The sequence below is a fragment of the Rhinolophus sinicus genome, chromosome 6, assembly GCF_057876585.1.
Source record: "Rhinolophus sinicus isolate RSI-liver-muscle chromosome 6, RSI-T2T, whole genome shotgun sequence".
Taxonomy (NCBI): domain Eukaryota; kingdom Metazoa; phylum Chordata; class Mammalia; order Chiroptera; family Rhinolophidae; genus Rhinolophus; species Rhinolophus sinicus.
The window spans coordinates 18,400,211-18,422,247 of NC_142506.1; the positions used below are offsets into that span (position 1 = coordinate 18,400,211).

The 22,037-nt window shown below is 33.8% G+C and overlaps 1 protein-coding gene across 10 annotated transcripts in view; it reads left to right on the forward strand.

Annotated features, from left to right (window-relative positions):
* The window catches only part of TRPS1 (transcriptional repressor GATA binding 1), a 238,773-nt gene that overhangs the window by 134,278 nt on the left and 82,458 nt on the right, over positions 1-22,037 (forward strand). The gene's annotated exons all lie outside the window — the stretch shown is intronic.

The window sequence follows — 22,037 nt, forward strand, 5'->3', positions numbered from 1 at the left end:
TTGTAATAAACTGTACTGGACTAAAGAACAAATTATAAAATGTGGCCAATAGTGGCTGTCCGTATTTGTTGAATAGATGAATGACTTTCACAATGTTACTGTTGGTATTAATTTATGAAATTCAGATGAAGTAAAATACTATTTACAATGGTTAACTTCCATGATCTTTATATATTTATAGAAATAATAAATTATTGGATTTTAAGACTCATCATCATATTTATTGAATCACCTATTCTTGGGCAATGTGAGATTGATATATGACATCACAGGTACATTATTCATAAATCCATGGCACATGTTTTCTGCATCAGGGTTTGAAAATAAGTGTGAAGACAGCATAGAAGGAATAATTGGTGCTCTTGCATTTTTCCGCGTCCAGAAGCTTTGATTCTACTCTTCCACACCACTAAGGTGTTAACAAAAATGGAAGCTATAGTTTTTACGAATCCATCACATAATCAGACTGAATGGTTTTTACCATTATACCTAATAACTTAAAAAGATGTGTTGCGGTTGCTTTTTTCTGTTACCTGTCACACCACTACTATTTTTAAAAGAAATATCTTCTACGATAATGGACGGTGCTTATGAGCATAACCTTCACCGCAATATGGGCAACATGTGTAAGCTTGTTGGAGAGCAGATCTGATTTCCCTGCTTCTTAATAATGGAGGTGAATCTTTACTGCAGTTAAGTTTAGAAGCCAATCAAAATCGTACTAAAATTCAATTTGTAGGGCATTGCATTCATTGTGAGGTGGTTTTTTGTTGTTATTTTTCATATAGGCTTTCTATATTTTATGGAAAAGTTTTACTGTATACAGCCAGCCCCCGTGTGTACATAGGGAGAAATGATCTAATTTCACTGAATCCACAGTATACCAAAATGCCTAATCAGAAAAATTGCCCTTAATACTCAATTTCTGGTAAAATGGGAAGCTTTAATGCTCAGATAAAAATGCTTCAGATGCTTTCAAAAAAGTTTGAGTACATTTTTTATCATTAGAAGCTGAGCTTCAATATGTTGGCAAAAAAAAACAAACAAGAAAAAACTTTAAAGGACAGAGTTATTGAAATTATGATTCCTTCATTAGCAGCCATACTAAAATCTTCATAAAATTTAGAGAAATTCCAATTTTTGGAATAGTGTAACCACTGTTGTAGGACTACGTAAAACTGTAAGCAACATTCATCACTGGTTTGAGCCAGTAAAATTTTGTTGACAGATATTAAGGTACATTTTGGGTGCTCGTTAATTTAGTTGCATTTGTGCACCATTATTTTTTTTTCATGTAAATGACATTTTAATGCTATTTTTATATTGTTTTAGAACTTTCTATTGTTTATTTACTACAGATTTGTACTTGGGAGGAAGAGTTCATAGTAATACAAATGGCATGTGTCCTTTCTAACTTCATTCTTAGAAGTAAGAAGAAAGTGTATCCAAAACAAATGTTAGTATTATGAGAACTTTATATGGTATGAAACAATTCAGTAGTCTGTCAGCGCCTGCCAGTTATTACTGAAGGATAGACGATCAAATGACCTGCTTAAAGCCAAATCCTCTCTTTTTTTAATTGTTTATTTTTTCAGGTACTGTTGACATTTATTATTATTTTATATTAGTTTCAGGTGTACAGCATAGTGATTAGATATTTGTGTAATTTATGCAGTGATTCCCTCAATTAGTCTGGTACCCACCTGCCACTATACGTAGTTGTTGCAACAATATTGACTATATTCTCTGCTGTGCTTTACATCCCATGACTATTTTGTAACTACCAATTCGTACTTCTTAATCCCTTCTCCTTTTTCACCCAGTTCCCCAACCCTCCTCTGGCAACCTGCAGTTTGTTCTCTGTATCTATGAGTCTATGCCTGTTTTGTTTGTTTACTGTGTTCTGTAGATTCCACATGTAAGTGAGATCATATGATATTTGTCTTTCTCAGTCTGACTTACATCACTTAGCATAATACCCTCTAGGTCTATTCATGTTGCCACAAATGGTAAGATTTCATTCATTTTTATGGCCGAGCATTATTCCATTGTATATATGTATCATATATCATCTTTATCCAATCATCTATTGTTGAACACTTAGGTTGCTTCCATACAAGTATCTTGGCTATTGTAAATAGTGCTGTAGTGAACGTAGAGAGGTGGATATATCTTTTCAAATTAGTGGTTCAGATTTCTTCAGGTAAATACCCAGAAATGACATTGCTGGGTCATAAGGTAGTTATATTTTTAATTTTTTGAGGAACTTCCAAGCTTTTCCCATAGTGGCTACACCAATTTGCAATCCCACCAACAGGGCACGAGAGGTCCCTTTTCTCCACATCCTCACCAACCCTTGTTGTTTGTTGATTTATTGATGATAGCCATTATGACAGGAGTGAGGTGGTATCATTGTGGTTTTAATTTGCATTACTCTGATGATTAGTGATGTTGAGCATCTTTTCATGTCTGTTGGACATCTGTATGTCCTTTGGAGAAATGTCTATTCAGGTCTTCTGCCTATTTTTAAATTGGATTATTTGGGGTTTTTCTGGTGTTGAGTTATGTGAGTTCTTTATAAATTTTGGATTTGTATCATTGGCAAATATCTTCTCCCATTCAATAGTCTGTCTTTTCATTTTGTTGATGGTTTGCTGTGCTGTGCAAAAGCTTTTTAGTTTTATGTGGCCCCATTTGTTTATTTTTTTCTTTTGTTTCCCTTTCCCAAGGAGCTACATCAGAAAAAATATTATTAGTTAAGAACACTGTCAGAGAATTTATTGCCTGTGTTTTCGTCTAGGAGTTCTATGGTTTCAGGTCTTACATTTAAGTCTTTAATCTGTTTTGAGTTTATTCTTATATATGGTATTAGAAAGTGGTCCAGTTTTTTTGTTTTCTTTTTTTTGTTTTGTTGTTGTTTTTCTGCATGTATCTCTCCAGTTTTCCCAGCACCATTTATTGAATAAACTGTCTTTAACTCTCTATATGTTCTTGCCTCCTTTGTCATAGGTTAAATGATATATATATATAGGCTCTCTGTTCCGTTATATTGATCGCTGTGTCTGTTTTTATGCCAGTACCATGCTGTTCTGATTTTACAGCCATGTAGTATAGTTTCATATCAGGTAGTATAATACCTCTAACTTTGTTCTTTATTCTCAAGATTGCTGTGGCTATTGGGGGTCATTTTTGGTTCCATATACACTTTTAGATTATTTGTTCTAGTTCTGTGAAAAATTCCATTGGAATTTTGATAGGATTTCCATTGAATCTATAGATTACTGTGGGTAGTAAGGATGTTTAAGTGATGTTGTTAATTCTTCCTATTAATGAAGCACCATACATGCTTCCATTTATTAGTATCTTCTTCAATTTCTTCAGTGTCTTGCAGTTTTCCGAGTACAGGTCTTTTACCTGGTTAAATTTATTCCCAGGTTTTTTTTTAATGTGATTGTAAATAGGATTGTTTTCTTCTCCTTCTGATAGTTCATTATCAGTGTATAAAAATGCAACCTGTTTCAGAATACTGATTTTGTATCCTGCTACTTTAATGAATTCATTTATCAGTTCTAAGGTTTTTTTGGTGGAATCTTTAGGGTTCTCTCTATACAGTATCGTGTCATCTGCAAATAGTGAGAGTTTTACTTCTTGCTTTCCAATTTGGATGCCTTTTATTTCTTTTTCTTGTCTGTTTGCTGTGGCTAAGAGTTCCAATACTATGTTGAATAGAAGTGTGGAAACTGAACATACTTGTCTTGTTCCTCACCTTAAGGAGAACTCTTTTAACTTTTCTCTGTTGAGTATAATATTAGCTGTGGGTTTGTCATATATGGCCTTTATTATGTTCGAGTATATTCCCTCTATTCCTACTGTGCTGAGAGTTTTTATCATAAATGCATACGGGATTTTCAGATACTTCTGCATCTATTGACATGATTATACCATTTTATCTTTCATTTCATTTATATGGTATATCACATTAATTGATTTGTGGATATTGAACCAACCTTGCATCCCAGGAATAAATTCTACTAGATCATGTTGTATGATCTTTCTAATATTTTGTTGAGGATTTTTACATCTGTGTTCATCAGGGATATCAGCCTATAATGTTCTTTTTTTGTAATGTCTTTGTCTGGTTTTGGAATCAGGGTAATGGCATCCTCAAAATGAGCTTGGGATATTTTCTTTCTGTTGAATTTTTTGGAATAGTTTGAAAAGGATAGGTATTCATTCTTCATTGACAGTGGTAAAATTCACTTGTGAAGCCATCCGGTCCAGGACTTTTGTTAGTTGGGAGTTTATTGATTACTGATTTGATATTGTCCGTAGTAATCAGTGGTCAGGTTTTCTGTTACTTCTTGAGTCAGTCTTGGAAGATTCGATGTATCTAGGAATTTATCTGTTTCTCCCAGATTGTCCCACTTGTTGGCATTGTTCATAGTATTTTGATAATAATTGTTCATAGTATTTTCTAATAATCCTTTGTATTTCTATGGTGTCAATTGTCATTGTCTTTCATTTCTGATTTGCTTATTTGGGTCCTTTCTTTTCCTTCATGAGTCTGGTTAGAGATTTATCAATTTCATTTATCTTTTCAAAGATAAGATAAACAAAAACAAAACCTGCACTGGACTAGGGGTGAATTTTTAGTCAATACTTCCAGAATTTGTTGTAGTGACCCTGGATAAGTCAGTTTCCTTATCGTGTTTTCCCAAAAATAAGACCTAGCTGGACCGTCAGCTCTAATGCATCTTTTGGAGCAAAAATTTATATAAGACCCAGTCTTATTTTACTATTAACACCGGGTCCTTATAATAATAATAATACAATGTAATGTAATGTAATGTAATGTAATGTAATGTAATGTAATGTAATATAATATATAATACTGGGTCTTATATTAATTTTTGCTCCAAAAGACGCATTAGAGCTGATTGTCCGGCTAGATCTTATTTTCAGGGAAACGGTATAAACAACAATTTTGACTACTGAATATACTATACTTATCACCTAGTTCATCTGCCCAATATGTTAAATGGCTCAACCATGAATCAAGAATCTATAGCTGGTTATATGAAGAAGAGCTGGGAGATAGATGATCCGAGATAAGCCAGGATAACGCTCAGTTTTGTGTTCTTTCTTCCTATACTTTTCCTGTTCCTTAGTCGATTTCTCTAGGTCTCCTAACACACAAAATGTGAGTATGTGTATTCTTGGAATTTAAACTTAAGGAAAATTGTCTTGAAACAGCAGACGGGATAAAAACACCATATAATTAACACTGTCAATCACAACCAGGACATGTATCAATGCTGTTTTTTTCTTTAAGTGTTTCCACCTTTTCTGTTGATGAATTAGCAAAATAATCATGATTATATTGACAGTGAAGAGGTATGTATGTGAATCAGTATTTAGAATCTAGATGTGTGCTTCCCGTTTTGCTGAGTTGAATATTTTAGCCAGAATCAAATGGGAACTAGAAATGCCATGAATTGCTGCCAAAATACAGTTAGGAACTTTACAAGAAGTATTTCTTGAATAGCATTATAGATTATTGTGTTTAACAGTTATTTTTAAAAGTTTTGGAAAAAACATTTTTTCCATTTTGATTGACCCTTCTTTTCTTTGAACTGTCACAGAACCTCATCTTTAATCTATGTTTTTAGTAAATATAGAATTCAAATAACACTCTTCATTTGTTTTCTTTAGTTTTTAATTCTCTTTACATTAGCATGAATGCAGTCTGCACAATGTGAATGAAGCACACCCTTTTGAATTTGAAGTTATAATATAGAAAACATTTATATGTTTACTGGATTTCATGGCCAAATAATTTAGTATTTTTTGTTGTTGTTGTTGGCTTTACATCTATTGTGCATTTAAATACATTGGAAAGGACAAAATAACACATATTTTTTAAATTGCAACTCCTCAGTTTTTTTTGTTTTGTTTTTTTTGAACTAATGATCATCTATTGAAATGGACTTGGAGTCACTAAGTAAATTATCTTGAAAGAGAATCTTTTTATTAGATTTTAGTTTATTTCAACCCCTTAATTGGAACATGATATCTAAAGGCAACATATTTCAAATTTACATTGTGGATTTCAAAGTTAATTAAAAATTTAAGTTCAAAAGATTACTCTAATGAGCATTTATGAGAGTAAATCCTCCCTAGGAATATTGTTAAGAAGTTATATTCATCTGAAAGATATATTTCTACCCAGTTTTGTACAGTGTATGCCTTTATGACTGAAATTTGGTTTATTTTTCATGACACATGTCGTTTTTTTAATTTTTCTTCTGTCTAGTTAACTGCCCATGAAAATACTACTTTTAAGTTAACAACAGCTACAACAAATAGCAAGCAAGAGAAAGTTAAAAATTACTATAAAAAGTAATACATGAGAGAAATCTTAATGGAATTTTCATCATACGAATTTGATGGACACATATATGTACATACAGTGAAATGGTCCCTGTCCTTTAGAAAAATGCATAGGAAATGTTGCAGAATGACACACAAGATGCATGACCTTGACAATTAAAAAAGGCCAGTAGGGTTCACGACCAACATATCTTTACACAATATACATGTATATGAACAGTTATTTGATTTGTATTTGTTGATGTTATGTGAAAATAACTTTAAATTTATGATTATTTGCTTTGAAGTTGGCAGAAAGTACTAACGGGAAAGTTACTCTTTTAATGTCTTAATATTTAACTTTTTTCAGATGGTTACAGCTATGCCATATCAAGTTTTTTTATTTGTCTGTTTTTAACTTTAATGACAAGTATATCCATTGTCCCTAATAATTTTCTCCACTTAATTAGCATCTACAAGGGTGGATTTAGGTTTTGTGGGACCTTAAAGCTAATAAAATTTGAGGGCCTCCTTTAAGAAAAATAATTTATAATCATGGGTACACAATGAGGCTAAAAATGAATATTTGTTTAGAATGAGAAACGAAGTCACAGCACTTTGAATTACAGAAGTTTTTTCTCACACCTATTTTTATTGTTTTAATGTTATCTTGCTAATCAGTGTTTCAGAATCCTGATGACCTCCTTTGGCGTCTTTATCTTATTTTAATAGCAAATTATTGTATCAAAATTACTGAGACAGAAGTCCCCAAGCTGAGATCCTAGGTATGCTTTCCTCATATGGGCATGAGAAGAATGTCTTGTTAAATTATCTTCCAGGGAAGGTGTGTATTCATGTAAAACCTTTCAGGGTCTTTTTTAAAACTGAAGAGTTACATGATTTGAATAAGAAAGTAATTAGGATATCTATATAAGCAACAATAAGAACTCAATGAGTACAGACTCAATTCCATCTTGAAGTTTATAAGAAGACATAGCTTTTATGTTCTAAAATAATTTGTAAGCAATATCAAAGCAGAAAATGTTCCCTGTTTTTGACAAGCTAGTTGATGATTCTAGATTCAGATGAACAATCACGTATTTTGGTTTAAAAGCAAAAAAGTCGTAGATTATCATCTTGCATTAGCAATGTACATATCAAAGACTATGGGAAAGGGTAGTTTAAGCCATTTCCCTGCAAAATAAGAATTAAATAGAATTTTCCTCCTCATCTTTCGCTTTTTTAAAATGTATGACTTTATGAATTTTTCAGGCATTCTATTAAAATATAAAGTTGTGGGTATTTTTTTTTTAATTCAGTGCTGTAGTGTCATATAGTAAAAAGAACACTGGACTGGGATTAATAACTGTTTTAGTCTGAGCCTCAGATGACCTTGTTTATACTGTTTAATTTTGAAGAACCTCAGCATCCTGCCCTCTAAAATGGGATTAATTACAAATACCTTGCCTACTTCCAAGTTTGTTGTGAGGATCAAATGATAGAAAGTGCATGAAAATGACAAAGAAATCTGTCATCCCTGCAGTTACTATTGTTATTTTGAAACATTAGCAAGCCATTAAGCAGTGATTAAACTTTTAAATAATTTTACATATTTTTATTATTGCTAATGCTCTTTGCTGTGAAATCATGCAAAGTTCTCAACAGCAGCATTATTGACTTTGGGGCCAAATAATTACTTGTTGTGGGGTGCTCTCCTGACCTTAGCATTGGAGGATGTTTAGTAGCATCCCTGGCCTCTACCCACTGCAGGCCAGAAGCACCTCTCTCCCTAATTGTGACCAAAAATGTCTCCAGACATTGCCAAATGTCCCTGCTAGGCAAAATTGTCCAATATTGAGAACCACTAGAACCTAAAAGTAGAAGATTTTAGGTTAGTTGATTATTGAACAGGCAATGAAAACAGACAAAATGTGTTAAAAGCAGGCAGTTATTTGAAAAGTGAATACCTTAAGCATTTTATTGCAACTGACACATATAGAACATGTGACCATTAATTTCCCTAAGTAGAGACTTTGCTCTGGGTCAAGTGTATTGATTGTAGTCTTCCTTTTTTTTTTTTTTCCTAAACCAATCATTTAATATCTTTACCAATTTGATGATTTCCAATTTTTAACAGTTGAATAAAAATGGAAAGGCCAGTCATGAAATAATTTCACAGTAGAAGTTGTAAGGGAGGAAAAATAATTTCCCCTCTACCCTTCTGGTTCTTGGCTGAGACCCTCCATTTAATAAAGACGGGTTAACGGGAGAAAAACAAACGTAAGTTTAAAAACCTGCATTCCTCCTGTTTGCATGGGACATACCCAGGAAAACTGACTAACTCCTCCAAATGGCCCAAGGCACTACCTTAAGTACCATTACAATCGAAAGACAAAAGAAGATGTTGGTGAGATGTGGAGTCAGTTATGGGTTGTTACTAGGAAAAGTACAGTAAACAAGATTAAGTTTGTTAGGAAGATTTAAGTCCTGGCTTTCTTCATTGATAAGAGTCTCTTCCTGGTACAGAGAGGGCTACACACACTTACAAATGGAGATTTCTCTTATAAATATAAATGTCTCTTACAAAAGGATAAAGTCTACTCAGTTTTCAGAGCTTCTCCTATGTTTGTTGTTTCTGAAAAATAACCAGCTCAAAATAATCAATATGCCAAAGAGGCATATTTGGGGGTGTAGTATGTTTTACTTCCCTTCAAACATTTTACAATGTTTCTGTATATTCTGTACATATAATCTGTATCCAAGTCAATATTCACTTTGTGGCAACTTGTCTTTGAGTCTTTCCAAAGATTTTAACTTAGCTTTCCTTCAAATATCATTTTCTTGTTGGCATTTCACATTTTGACATCCGATTAAAAGGTTACTGAATTTCTTAAATTTCTAGACATATATAAATACAAAATTTAGAGGCAAATACAAAAGTATATTTAAGGTCCAATTCTGAGTATTTTAGACCCATTTGTTTATTTGATCAAAAGAAGCTCAAATAATTTTAATACGATAGCAAAATTCACTTATTCGGTAATCATATTTTCAAAATGCCTGCTGCCATAATTTTCTTCAAAATTTGTCTTAACATTGTTAACACATTTATAATAAATGATATTTAGTGTGTGTGTGTGTGTGTGTGTTTCTCCTCCACCCCCACCCCATTTTGTATACCATTTTATTAATTGCTTAGTAAATGTCTGCATAGATTTAGGGAACAATGGTATATGTGGTAACTTTTAATGATGCATTCTAGTATGCTCAGGTTAATGATTAATTTTTTTTTTTTAAAGGATGATTACTAAGTTTGTTTGTCCTACACAATATCATTGGGTAGAGTTGGAAAGTTTTCAGGGCATCAGAGAAAACTGAATTAAGCAGAGAATGGTCTCAGAACCTAAACTGATTTTTTACTGTCAGGGATGTTTTTTAACAAATAATGAGTGGTAATTGACAAGGAAGTTTTAATGTCTATCCAGCTAAAGTTAGCATTCAATATTTTACATTGTAACTAGATACAGCCCTGGCACAGGTATGTATATCCTTTTTCATTACTGTGGGGGAAGGAGAAACTTTCCTCTGCCCTTCAAGGTTCTTCCAACTGGTCTAATAATTAAATCTACATGAGACAGAGAAAATAACCAAATTTAATTATATACATACGCATGGGAACGCCACATACATGAAAAAGTCAGAAACCCCATATACTTGAGAGATTCTAAGACAGAAAAAGAAAATGAAGTATATATGACATTCTGAGCGAAGAGTGAGGTAAAGTGCCTTGGAGTTTCAGAGGAGAGGAAGGTCATTGCTGAACAATAAGAGCAGATGTTCAGTAATTAGTAGTTTGCCCTGCCATCTAGATAGGTCAAAAATGTTATTTCTGGTGCTAACTCTTCCTATATAGGCAATGCTCCTAATTTAAATTCTTCTAAATAGTTAAGGAGGGTTGGTGTGGAGAAGTTTCTATTGAGTCTGCAAGGTCTCGGTTGCCTTTAGCTCAAAACAATCCACGTACAACAAAGGCACATCTTGGGGGTGACTCGTTGTGAACCCCTGCAAGTCCTACATTACTTTATAAAGATATTTAAAGGATAATCAAAAATGAAGCAGCTGCTTTGTTTTTTACCTTCTTGTGTCCACAATATTACGGAACAGACATTTCCTCATTAATGTTCATGTGAAAGAACAATCCTTTCCGACATTTATTTATTAGTCAAAACTAGTTCAAGGAAGAATTTAGAACATTTTGCAATTACAAAACGTGATTTTATATGCTATAAATATGAAATACTTAAAGCTTATTAAAAGATTCACTATATCCTACACACTATATTGTGTAGGTCACTTACACAAATAAGATGACGATTTGTCTATTTTTACTAATGTCACATGCCAAACTAATTACATTTAAAGTTATAGGAAAAAGAGGTATTTGGCATTAATTTATACTTCATGGCAAAATGCATAGATTAGTGTAATCTGCAGATTATTAAAATGTAGGCTCATTCTAACTTTTTATACTTGTTAATATGACTGCATTAAGTTTCTGAATGTATTCGAACAGTGATCCAAAGAGGAGTTTAGTAATGAGACAATCAGGCTTCTATACGCTGCCTATCTCAGGTGTGAAAACATGAAGTTCTTAATGCTATTTAGGCAACATAGAGGAGGAGAGTTTGGGCAATGAAGCTACGTCTTCGTATTGTAGTTATGGCTCTCTCCAATGTACTCTTTGGCCCTGGAAGTTATGTCATTTGTGTGAGTCCCCAACAGATTTTCTTTATGTACCGCCTTAATTATCTCAAGTGTGATACTTGAGCACCTCAGGAGGGTCCTTTTAGCCTTAGATTCTAATAGTCTTTGTCATACAGGAAACACATTAAAAAAACAACAGCAAAATATATCCTGTTTGTCTTATATTGGAATTGACACATGTCACTGTAAAGATCTTTTGATGGTAGAAGTCATGCATGAGAATATTAATGAAGCCACAGTCATTTCCTATCCTAGCCTTAGAATTTTGCCTCCTGAACTGTTTTTCGTATGTCTTGTGTTTATTTGAAAGGCTGAAGTGGAATGTATTTGGAATTTTGGCATGTAATAGTTAACTGCAAAATTAAACTAATATTTATGAATATTTATGAAGTAACATCAGTATGATCAACTGAAATTGTTGTATTAAATAATGATAATGATTTAAGTAAATTTTGAAAATAATTATGTGGAAGAAATTATTAAAAGTGGTAGCAGCTCGGATGAAGACCATGGGATAAAAAAGAATGAAAGTGTAGTTTCACTTTAAATATGTACTTTTCTCTACCAAAAACAAATTTTAAACACTCATTACACCTACTCCTGTATTTTCAATGAAAATCTTTGAAGTGTGAAAGGTAACATTTTCCTCTGATTTTTGTGTTTGATTTTTACATCAAAATAATGTTGCTTGTGATTTAGATTTAACATGTTCACCTCTTTTCCTTGTTTTAAATTTCTTCAGAGATTGATCTGTTCACTAAGTTTCGTTCTTCATAGCATTTACTTCCTACCATTTTCTAGTATAAGTAGGAGATAAGTGGCAGTTTGAACCAGTTGAGGTTGCAGTACCAAAGAGTAAGTATTAAGGTATGAGCCATCCATTTTTGCGCATGCTCTGGGACTTGGATAATTGGAGTGAGACCAAGCCATCTTGCCAGGCCAGCGGGCAGGAACTGAAGGCAGGCCCTCTATGGTTCAGACTCTAGAGTGTGGCATCAAGCCATGGAGTAGCACAGAGCCATTAAAAGAGAAATGATTAGAGAACTCAGACATGGAAAAATGGACTTTAGATTTTAGAGTTCCACACTCAGGTAACGTAGCCCCAAAGGCAGAAATAACTATACCTCTGTACGGGAAGGAAGGTGCATTTTGGGAAGGGAAAGAGAGGGCACTGTATTAGCAGGATTGACTTGTTTCAGAAAGAGGCTCACAGTGGGCATGAGGGAAAGCTTTGGGGTGATGAAAGTGTCCTAAGACCAGATTGTGGTGATAAGGTAGCACAACTATATAAATGCCCTAAAACTCAAGAAAGAGAATAGGCCTATGAATATCACCTTTTTGGGGCGGGGGGGAATTTATAGGGGGTAAGTGTGGATATAAGTGGTCACATTTGACATATCTAGTTCCACAACTAAATTATAGGCATCTTAAAAACAGGAACCATACCATATTCTTTTTTGATGTGTCATTCCCATTCCACATAACAATATTTGGAGCAGAGTAGATAATTTTTGAGATGAAACAATAATTAAAATTCTCATGTATATTGAGAAATGTTTGATGCATTACTAGACTAATTTTATTAAGACATATATTTAAGATATATTTTTGTAAGTGTGTATACCATAACCTTACTTCACCATGCATGCATTTATGGAATTTAACATATGCATACACAATTTACAGGAGCTAAATTTTGACCAAAAATGTAAGGCTATGGTAGAGAATGGCAAATAAATAAAATTTTCACTTATAGGTTTTTGGTGGAGACCAAGATAGAATTATATAGTATTCTCTGACCAAAATATGAGGGTGATTCATTGAACATTGTCACTCATGAAAATAGCTTCTTTGGCTCAGAAAAAAACAAAGTGATGGCATCTATCTTTCTTTCATATCCATTTCTGAGTGAAGGAAGATATAGTTATTTCTGGAAACAATCTTCTGAGAACAGTGAATTTCTTCCTTTCATGTTAGGGTCCATTTTAGATTATTTTAATTTATATTTAATTCAGAAAGAAACATGGCCAAAATTTGAATTTATAGTGTGCAAATTTCCATTTTTAAAAGCAGGCTAGTTCCTGAGGAATGCATTTAAAAAAAAAAAAAAAAAAGGCAACTGAAACCTCAAAAATTCTCTCCTTTTTGTCTTCTTATACTTAAAAAAGTACATGAACATACTGTTTTTAAATTTAGGATTTAAAAAAATACCCTCATGCTGAGTTCTTCTTTGCCAAGTTTGAGCTTGGAGAGAATTGATATAGCTTTTATGAACCCCTAAAAATAGAAATTTTAAGTGGAAATCCTTACACACCCTCAGGGGGCCACAACTCTTGCCACCTTTTGAGAATGTAGATAACTTTTCATTATTTAGATATGGCAGCAGTGACTTGATGTCATAGTTTTCTGAATGACAAAACGTTTGTTTAGCTGTATGTTTGATATGTTTACTTTTGTATGTGATGTAACATTTTTAAAATAAAATGCATTTGTCCTCAACCTATTGTAGTTTATATGTAGAAGCTGTGTCTTACCCATCTTGTTTATGTCACATGTAATTTAAATTATCAATTAAATATATTTTGTGATTTAACTGCTAAATGTGGTTTAGGTTCACTCTGGAAGTTAGATTTTTTTTTTTTTTGGTAGTCTAATTGATCATGATGAATATCTTTGAAATATTAAAAATCCCCTATGAAAGTCTTTGTCCTCTTACTTTTATCATGTAAACCAAAGGATCACTTGATCTCTGGGGAGACCCAAAAATGTCTGGTCTTTGGGATCCCATCTCTGTTATGGGGATTTTAGGGCATTGTAAAAACAAAAACCTCACTTCCAAAGTGATAACATGTGGTACTTTACTGCAAGCAGGCGTCAGTTTTAGATTGGAGAACAGAAAGAGCAAAAGCAAATGATTGAAGGCTTGAGCACAGAGAAAGTGTAGTGCTAGGAAGAGGACAAATGAAGTAGACACCCAGCAGGGACCGTTGGTCATTTTTGCATGGACCTAACAAAATTGAAGACATTCTCCTGAACAAAGGCCAATCGAATGTATGCATACTATTTTGACTAAGTTATCCCCTGAGGAAAAGATTTCTCGTGTAGCAATATATATTTATTGTGAACAAAATCTGACAGAACAGAATTTTAGTAATGTAGAAAATGTATAGACATTAATAAATTTTGTTCTAGCAGCTAATTCACATTGAAAGAGATAAATGTTCCTTTTTTTCCTTGGACATGGTTGTAGCTTCTTTCTTCTACCAGAAAGATGGTAATTTCACATTTGGCAGGAAGTATGCTGTTCAAACTTTTTGCGGGCATAGTACTCTCTGGCACAAAAGGAATACCAACGGTATGACGAAGGATGACTGCAAAGAAAAAAATTAAAACAAAATATTCTTAAGACTAATATTTAGTCCTTGAGATTGGTGCATGGATTAGTATGGAATATTACTTGACTACATCCTTAAAATCCTGCACATTTATTTCTTCAGTTGAATGAGGCTTTCTAACATCTGTATCTGGAACTAATTCTGATAACCTTGACATTCAGAATGGAGATAAAGGATAGATAGCTTTCCTCAAAATGCTTCAATATGGCAGGAAGAATTATCAAATATTGATAAGTGAAGCAATGTGACATCTGTGTTGAATTCTGAATTGACTTGTTGAGCTGTGTAAGAGGAAAAAGAAGGGACTTATTTGCAAGATGTGAAATGCATTTGGGAACAACCAAGGTCAAAACCAAAGCAGGACTCGATGCAAAAGATTTTCGATCTTAATGAAAGTCTCTTTCAGTAAGAAATTGACAGTTGAAGAAAAGTGTCATCATCAGAAGTTGAGCATTCTTTTTCGGGCATAAGATACAAAGTCCCAGAGAACTGAGTTATATTAATAGCTAGTTTAAAATTTATGCCTTAGGAAGAACAGATTAATAGTTTTGGAGTAAAGCCTGAATTATGACCTGAGCTCTGGCATGAGTGATCATTCAGTTCAGTGGTTGCAGCTGCACCGTTTTAAGAATTCTTAAAAGGTTTCGCTTTATCCACTGAAAAAAATGCATCAGAAAGGATAAATCTGTTACAAGCCAAGTTTGGTATATGTATTTGTATAGCTATATAGTTTCAATGTTCCTATAAAGCAGAAAAGTAAGCAGTAAGACACAGTGAGGCTTATTTCTGGATATGTATTAGAGAATGTGACGGAATTGAGCTTTGAAGGGTGGGCAGGGCTAAGATAAATGGGTTGGATTAGGTCCAGTGTGCATACTGGAGGAGGACGGGCGCACAGTCTAGTTTGGATCTAAGAGATAGAGGTAGAAACCTTGCGTATCAGGCGAAATGAATTGAACTTTACTTACTAGTCAGGGTTAAAGCTATTGATGTTTGCAAATGGGAGTAATGTTTCATGCAGATTAACCCTGCCACAGCAATAAGGGAGGGGGGAGCAAGACCCTGGAAACCTGCTTGAATAGCAGGTGTTACTCCTCTAAAGAACAGCCAAGGCAGGGGAATGGTGGCCATGGCATTGGAGAGAAAGGCAGAGATGCAAAATGGGTGAAAGCATTGCTAGGCTCCATGAGGCACTCAGGTTGAGTTCGACTCACTAGGACAAAAACAGGTTCCCTTGTTTGTTTTCCATAGCTCACTTCTTTTGGAAATGGATCGACTTCTTTTTAAACTGCCCTTGTGAAATTTCTGGTTTTGTATTTTTTTTCCCTGTAAAATGACAAGAACTTGAGCCTTGAAGAGACAATTTACAACATTATAGATGATAGAAAATTCTCAAAACACGGACTTGAGTTTATTAGGTTTACTATTTGGCCTGAACTCATCTGTTTCACCTGTTCTGTACCACAAACATTTCAAGGTCTTGTGGTATATACCTAGCGCTTCCCCCACACAAGATCGCAAATTCCTTGATGATGGGGATTTGTATCTTAATCTGTCTCTGTGTCCTCAGCCTTAACTTCATGCCTGGCACTAAACAAGTGCTTCATAAATGATAATTAGGTGAATAAATGGAAGTCTAATATGATTTCCAGCATTGATTGGTTTGTCATAAGCCTTCTCAGTTTAATGGAACTCCTTCATGTCTTTAAAGAGATGGTGAGAGTTTGGCTTTTGGGAAAATCATGTAGATCCATTCATCATTTACTTTGCTTGGATGTTGTCCTACAGGAGGAAAGGAATGACCCTGAAACATTTACTACTAGTCCTTAACACACTAGGATTTTAACTTAGCATAAGGAGTTGTTGAGTGAATTTTATGACATGAAGGAGAGTATTTGATAAGCCAATATTTTTAGTTAGTTCAGGAGAAGGACAGGCAAAGCCGAAATGCCGCACAGACATAAACTCACAATTCAAAAGCTTTTTTTAGAAATGAACAGTGACCAGTCTTTCCAGGGTATCCTGAAAGACGCATCAGTCATTAATACTCCCAGGGAAGTAGATCAGAAGTTGGAGAGCATTTGAAGTCACTGCCAAATAGCTCTGTCTTCTGAGTTCTGCAGTAGTAAGCTAAAATTCTAGAAAGGTCTAGGCTCAGAAACCGGGTAAGAGTTACAAGAAAGCGTTTTCTAGCTTCTGTTTCGTATGCCATTCAACAAGATTTAGAAGGAAATGCAGCCAAATTTAATGGTCGTTACCTGATGAAAAACAGACATCCTTTGGATTATCCCCAAGCAGTGCTGAGCAGGACTAAATGCAATTAGGAGACTCCACTGAGGCCAAGATGGTTGAGGAATTACAGAAAAAAATAACTGGATACAAAGTATGGCCTCACCCTGTTAGGTAACTGATGCATTTTCAAAATAGTATTATAGGAAAAGTATTAGAGAAATTTACTACATAATGAAGTGTGTATTAGATTCTAGTATTAAGTCAGCAGCTAGGGAGAACTTTGATTTCAATCAGCTCTACAAAGAATGGAGGAATTCTTTAAGCTGTGTATGATCATGCTCTATTAATAATATTTTACCATGTTAACCTTTAACTTTGTATTTTCTAAAACTGAAGCTTATGTCGTCTGTGTGGATTCCCTTATATTTATGATACATGATACGTTTTGTTTTGTCCTTACAATGACAAATTCTTTGTGTATCTTTGTAGTAAATTTGTGTTTTTTTTTGTTTGTTTTTTGTGTTGTTTTTTTCTTTCTGATGTTGAACCATGCAGTAATTTCTACATGAAATGAAATACCGGGCATATCTGTCTCAATAAGTATATTAAGCTGGTATTTACTATTGAAGAGGAACTAACATTCTGCTTTTTTATTTAAGAAGGCAGTTATTAGCGTTTTGCTTTTGTTTTTGTTTTTTCAAGGAACAAAGTAACAAATTGATAAGAATTTGCTTCTGAAAAGCTAGACAGGCTCTTCTCTTTATACCAATAGTGAAATGGCAGTACCGTTTAGTAACTTCAGCAGTGTGTTAGGATTCTCAGCCTATCCGAGCCTTCACCCTCTGGCCAGACCTATAGTAGTTGTAAGAAAATGATTTATGTGTTGTAATAAATGTTACTTCTCAATCTGTTTGCTTGTTCAATGGTTGAGGTCCCAAAAGAAAAGGTCTATCTCAAATTAGGACTGGCATGTATTATCTGTCAACTTTATATGGTACTGTAAAAGTCATTCAGCTGACAGTAATATTAGCAGAATGTTTTATAGGTTTTGTACTGTGTGAAGCCTTGTCTGGGTGAGGAAAGGTGATGGGTCTGTGGGGCTCTGTGGTCCGGGATAAAGTTGCGTGTAGATGAGTCGTTTCAATGCTTCTCTGTAAATGAACATCTGGCTCACATATTGATTCCATGTGTGAAAATGAGATCAGCCCATATAATGACCAGAATCAATCAGACTTCAGCCGAGGAGTAACATACACTGGTCTTGATTTGTTAGACAACCAGAATTGGCAGCACCTTGCATAATTTGGCACCAATTGACAAAGATTAGGCTGTTTGGGGGCCTGGGTGGTTATTAATTTGAAACCCCCCTTAAATATTTTGCAGAGTAAAATCAGCTGTAACTTATTTGTCCCAACCGCCTCCTTTTCATACTAGCTCTAATTGTTTTAGACAAACAAGTGAGCTTGCGGCCTATTCACTTTACACAGGAAGACATGAATTCTTTGATCCATACAATATTCCTTAGCTCAACCTTGGAGCTATTTACCGAGGAGATTTATTTGCAGACAGACAGTAGAACAGTTCTTTGTGAATAGAAATGAGTACAGCTTCTTTGGGTTTTCAGCTCATGTTTCTGCTACTTACTGTAAGAGAGATAAAATTAAGCAATCTTTATTTTTAAACGGAATCGTGTGGTTGTTTTTTTTAGTTTTCAGTGTTTTTGAAAATCAGACTGTCAATCTTTCTGTTTTCTCCTCATACTGTACAACTGTTAAAACAGGGATCAAACCCAGAGAATTATCAAATACCATTTCATTTTTGCTCTTTGCGTAATCATGAAGGAAAAAATTGTGAGATTTAAAATAGGACAGATGTTGATTATAAACATTTTACAAATGTGTCTCACTCCTTAATTTCTGGGTACCAATGAAACTACCTGTGCTGTATTACTAGTAGATATTTGAAGAAAGAAGTAGCTATAATTGGCAAATGTAGTTTTAAAAATTGATTATTGCTGTCAAACAGTTTTAAAGAGATAGACTCATTTACTTTGAATTTAGATAATCTTATTTAGGTAAGTATCTAAACCAGTATTTAATTTATCCTCCAATTAAATAAGTTATTTGAACAAAGCCTCTCTAAATGCTTCAGATAGAAAAGACCAGACAATGTAATAGTAACAATAACAAGACAGTTCCATAAATATGTCTTTTTATAATGTTGTAAGATGTGAACTCCATTAAGACTATTTGATTTCTACTTAGGATAGAGAAATTTGATTTATGAAATCAGTTCTAGGGATAATTCTCAATTCTTAATTATGTCTGACAATGAATTACTAAACTATATTCTCTTTTGTCATCTCAGAACTTCATTTTCTGGGCCTCTTGATAACCAGTATATGAAAAATCATCTCCTTCCTTTGAATTGTTTTCCGTACAAATTTGTAAATCGTAATGAAAAATGTGGGTTTTTTTTTTTTTAGGGAAAAGCCTTTCAGGTTGTTCTGATTTTACCTCCTGGTCACTTAGTTTATTAACATCATTTATGGTACTTTTTCCTTTGTATGTCCTTTTGAATAACTTACCAATTACTTGTAATTTACACCTTTCCACCTCTATACGTTTCTAAATTCAGAAATATAATTTTGGGAGGAAAGCATTTTCAAACACTTAAACAACTGTTGTTGTTATTGTTAATCAGGAAGCTTTTAAGTCTAAACAAGCATTCCGTTTGTTAAGTCTTATTTTTCAGAAATCTTTCAAATTGCCTCCATAAGGCTAGGAGCTAACTTTGGTAAACAAAAGTGCCTAGGTTTTTGCCAAATGCTTTACATGATCACTTTGCAAGAATAATGTCCAAAGACGTTGGAACCAATGCATACTTCTGGTAAATAGTTAGATTATTTGTTATTTGTAAAAAAAAAATAAAATAAAATGATTAGGAGAAAGCTTTAAGAAGGAATGTTGGTATATATAGGTAGAAATGGGCAGGCCAAAGGTATTATAATTTCAGACCATTAAATAACACAATCACATACACTTATTATAGAAGATGCACTATCAAAACATCACATGCAGTTGACATTTCAGAAATGGCAAAGTGTGTGGTTGTCTCACACATTAAAACAATTTCAGCACACATGTGTCTTTTCCTGTCTCTTATGACTAGCCTCAGGTAAGAATTCTTGCATATTAAAAATATTACCACCATGGTTTCAAAGTGGGGCCAAGTCCTGTTACGGGAATGTGTGATAATTTACCGTCCTGTCTGCACTATAAGTGAAACCATGTTAACAGCAACCATGTTTAAACATGGTTTTCGTTATATTTCAGACATGGTGTGGACAGCTTTATATTTCATAAGACACTTCTTGATTGTCTTTTTTGTACATTGGTTAGTTTGGCATAATTCTTTTTTTTGAAATCATCCATAAATGCTAATTGATAATGACAATAACCCCTGGAGCATTCTACAGATACCCTGAAAAAGGACTGTCTTTTATTCCACTTTTATTTACAGAGATTTGTTTGCTATGGTGAGACATATTTTTGCTCAGAAAAATGCTGACCCAAAGTATCTCACACGGCTGCTGTGTCTTTGAAAAACACGTTATCCTGTGGTGGTTTTGCCGTCAGGTTTTCTTACACCTGAATAAGTTCTCATTTTTACTTTATTTCCATTTTATTTTATTTAAGGTCTAATTTTAATATATATTAGCGAGGCAGTTACAGAATGAATTCTTGAGATAAGTGTTCATGCATTTCAGAAGCAACAATCTTTGGGGGATTTCAGAAATAAATATGCCTAACAGATAATAATTTCATGGAAATGAGTCAGTGCTATCAGTATCACTCATAACCACATGGCCTGACCTATGCTAAGAAAATTATTTCCCTTAACAAGATTATTGAAGCGGCCTATTCTGCCACATTTTTTTTTTTTTTTTTTTTTTAACAAATGTGTTTAAACGTAGGGAGAGGGCCCGTTCTTAGTTGGGTGCATTGGGTTTTGTTCATGAGAGCAGTGAATGTCATTAACAAAAAGTTGTTTAAGTTCTAATGGTGGAGGGGTCCTGAATACTCTAAAATCATCTTTTTAAATAAGTGAGTATACTTTACCTCTGTCCAAGCTATTTTTAACCTCTTTATTTTTTGTCACCGTGCATTATAGTTTTTCTAGAGCTGAGAGAACTTCAAGAAACCTGGCCCAGTCATCTAATTTTTAAATAAAAGTTAATTTTGCTATATATTTTAATTTGGAGGCTTATGCTCTAAGCCCTCCTATATTTTGTTCTATTTCACTGTATTTAAATTTATTCCATTGTAGTTTATCAGTCATTTTAAAATAATTCTGAAAGGGGCTTTTTCTTAAAATATAGAAAATAAATCACGAGAGTCTTACTCAAATCTACGATTAGATTTAAGCTTTTTCTTTAAACTGCTGTATTTTTTTTTTTCTCTTTTTAAATTTGATGGCAGTTTTTTGACAGCTAGCACTGGATAGCGGTTGAATTGAATTGAACTGAATTGCCTAATAATTTGTGTGGTATCTTAAGTGTCATTCTTACAATATTTTACACACAAAGAGAAATGCCATCAGGTCAGGATTTAACATTAAGTTATAAAGCAAGGAATTCAGGTGATGTCTCAGTGCTTATATTGAAGACTTACGAAAATAAATTATGGAAAAAAAATCTGCACTATGAATAATGATGAATATATATTTTACTAATGAAATATTGAATAAATGAGATGTCATTTTAAAAATGTGTGCACAGGTACATATATGTATGTTTATGAATATTCTATGCATGATTAATTGACCTGCTGTTTTTAACAGTTTCACTACTGCTTCTTGGTGGCTGTAATTGGCTATTGAGCACTCATTTCACACGGCACGTGTTTGTTGAACATGGGGCCAAATACAGTGTATTGTTTCCAGATATTGTATCTGGATTTTTGTGTTTGCATGGATACCCTATAATATAATCTGTGTTATCAGAGGGCCTCTGGGTACTTGGACACTTAAAACTTTGTAAATGTCCACATTTCTGTGCTTGTGGCTTTTCTTTCCATAGCCCCTGTGTTTTGCCCGGTCCTGCATCCAAGAGATAAGGGGAGGGGAGTTGATAATTGAGGGTAATAAGCCTTTCATTATTCTAGTTTTTGAAGTTAAGGCTTATTAGTGCTCAGGCCTCCAAGGTGTTCTCTTTGCTTTCAGTTGTGGGATTCTATTCTCTGTTGACTTTCTCCAATTTTGATCACCGTGTTTCAG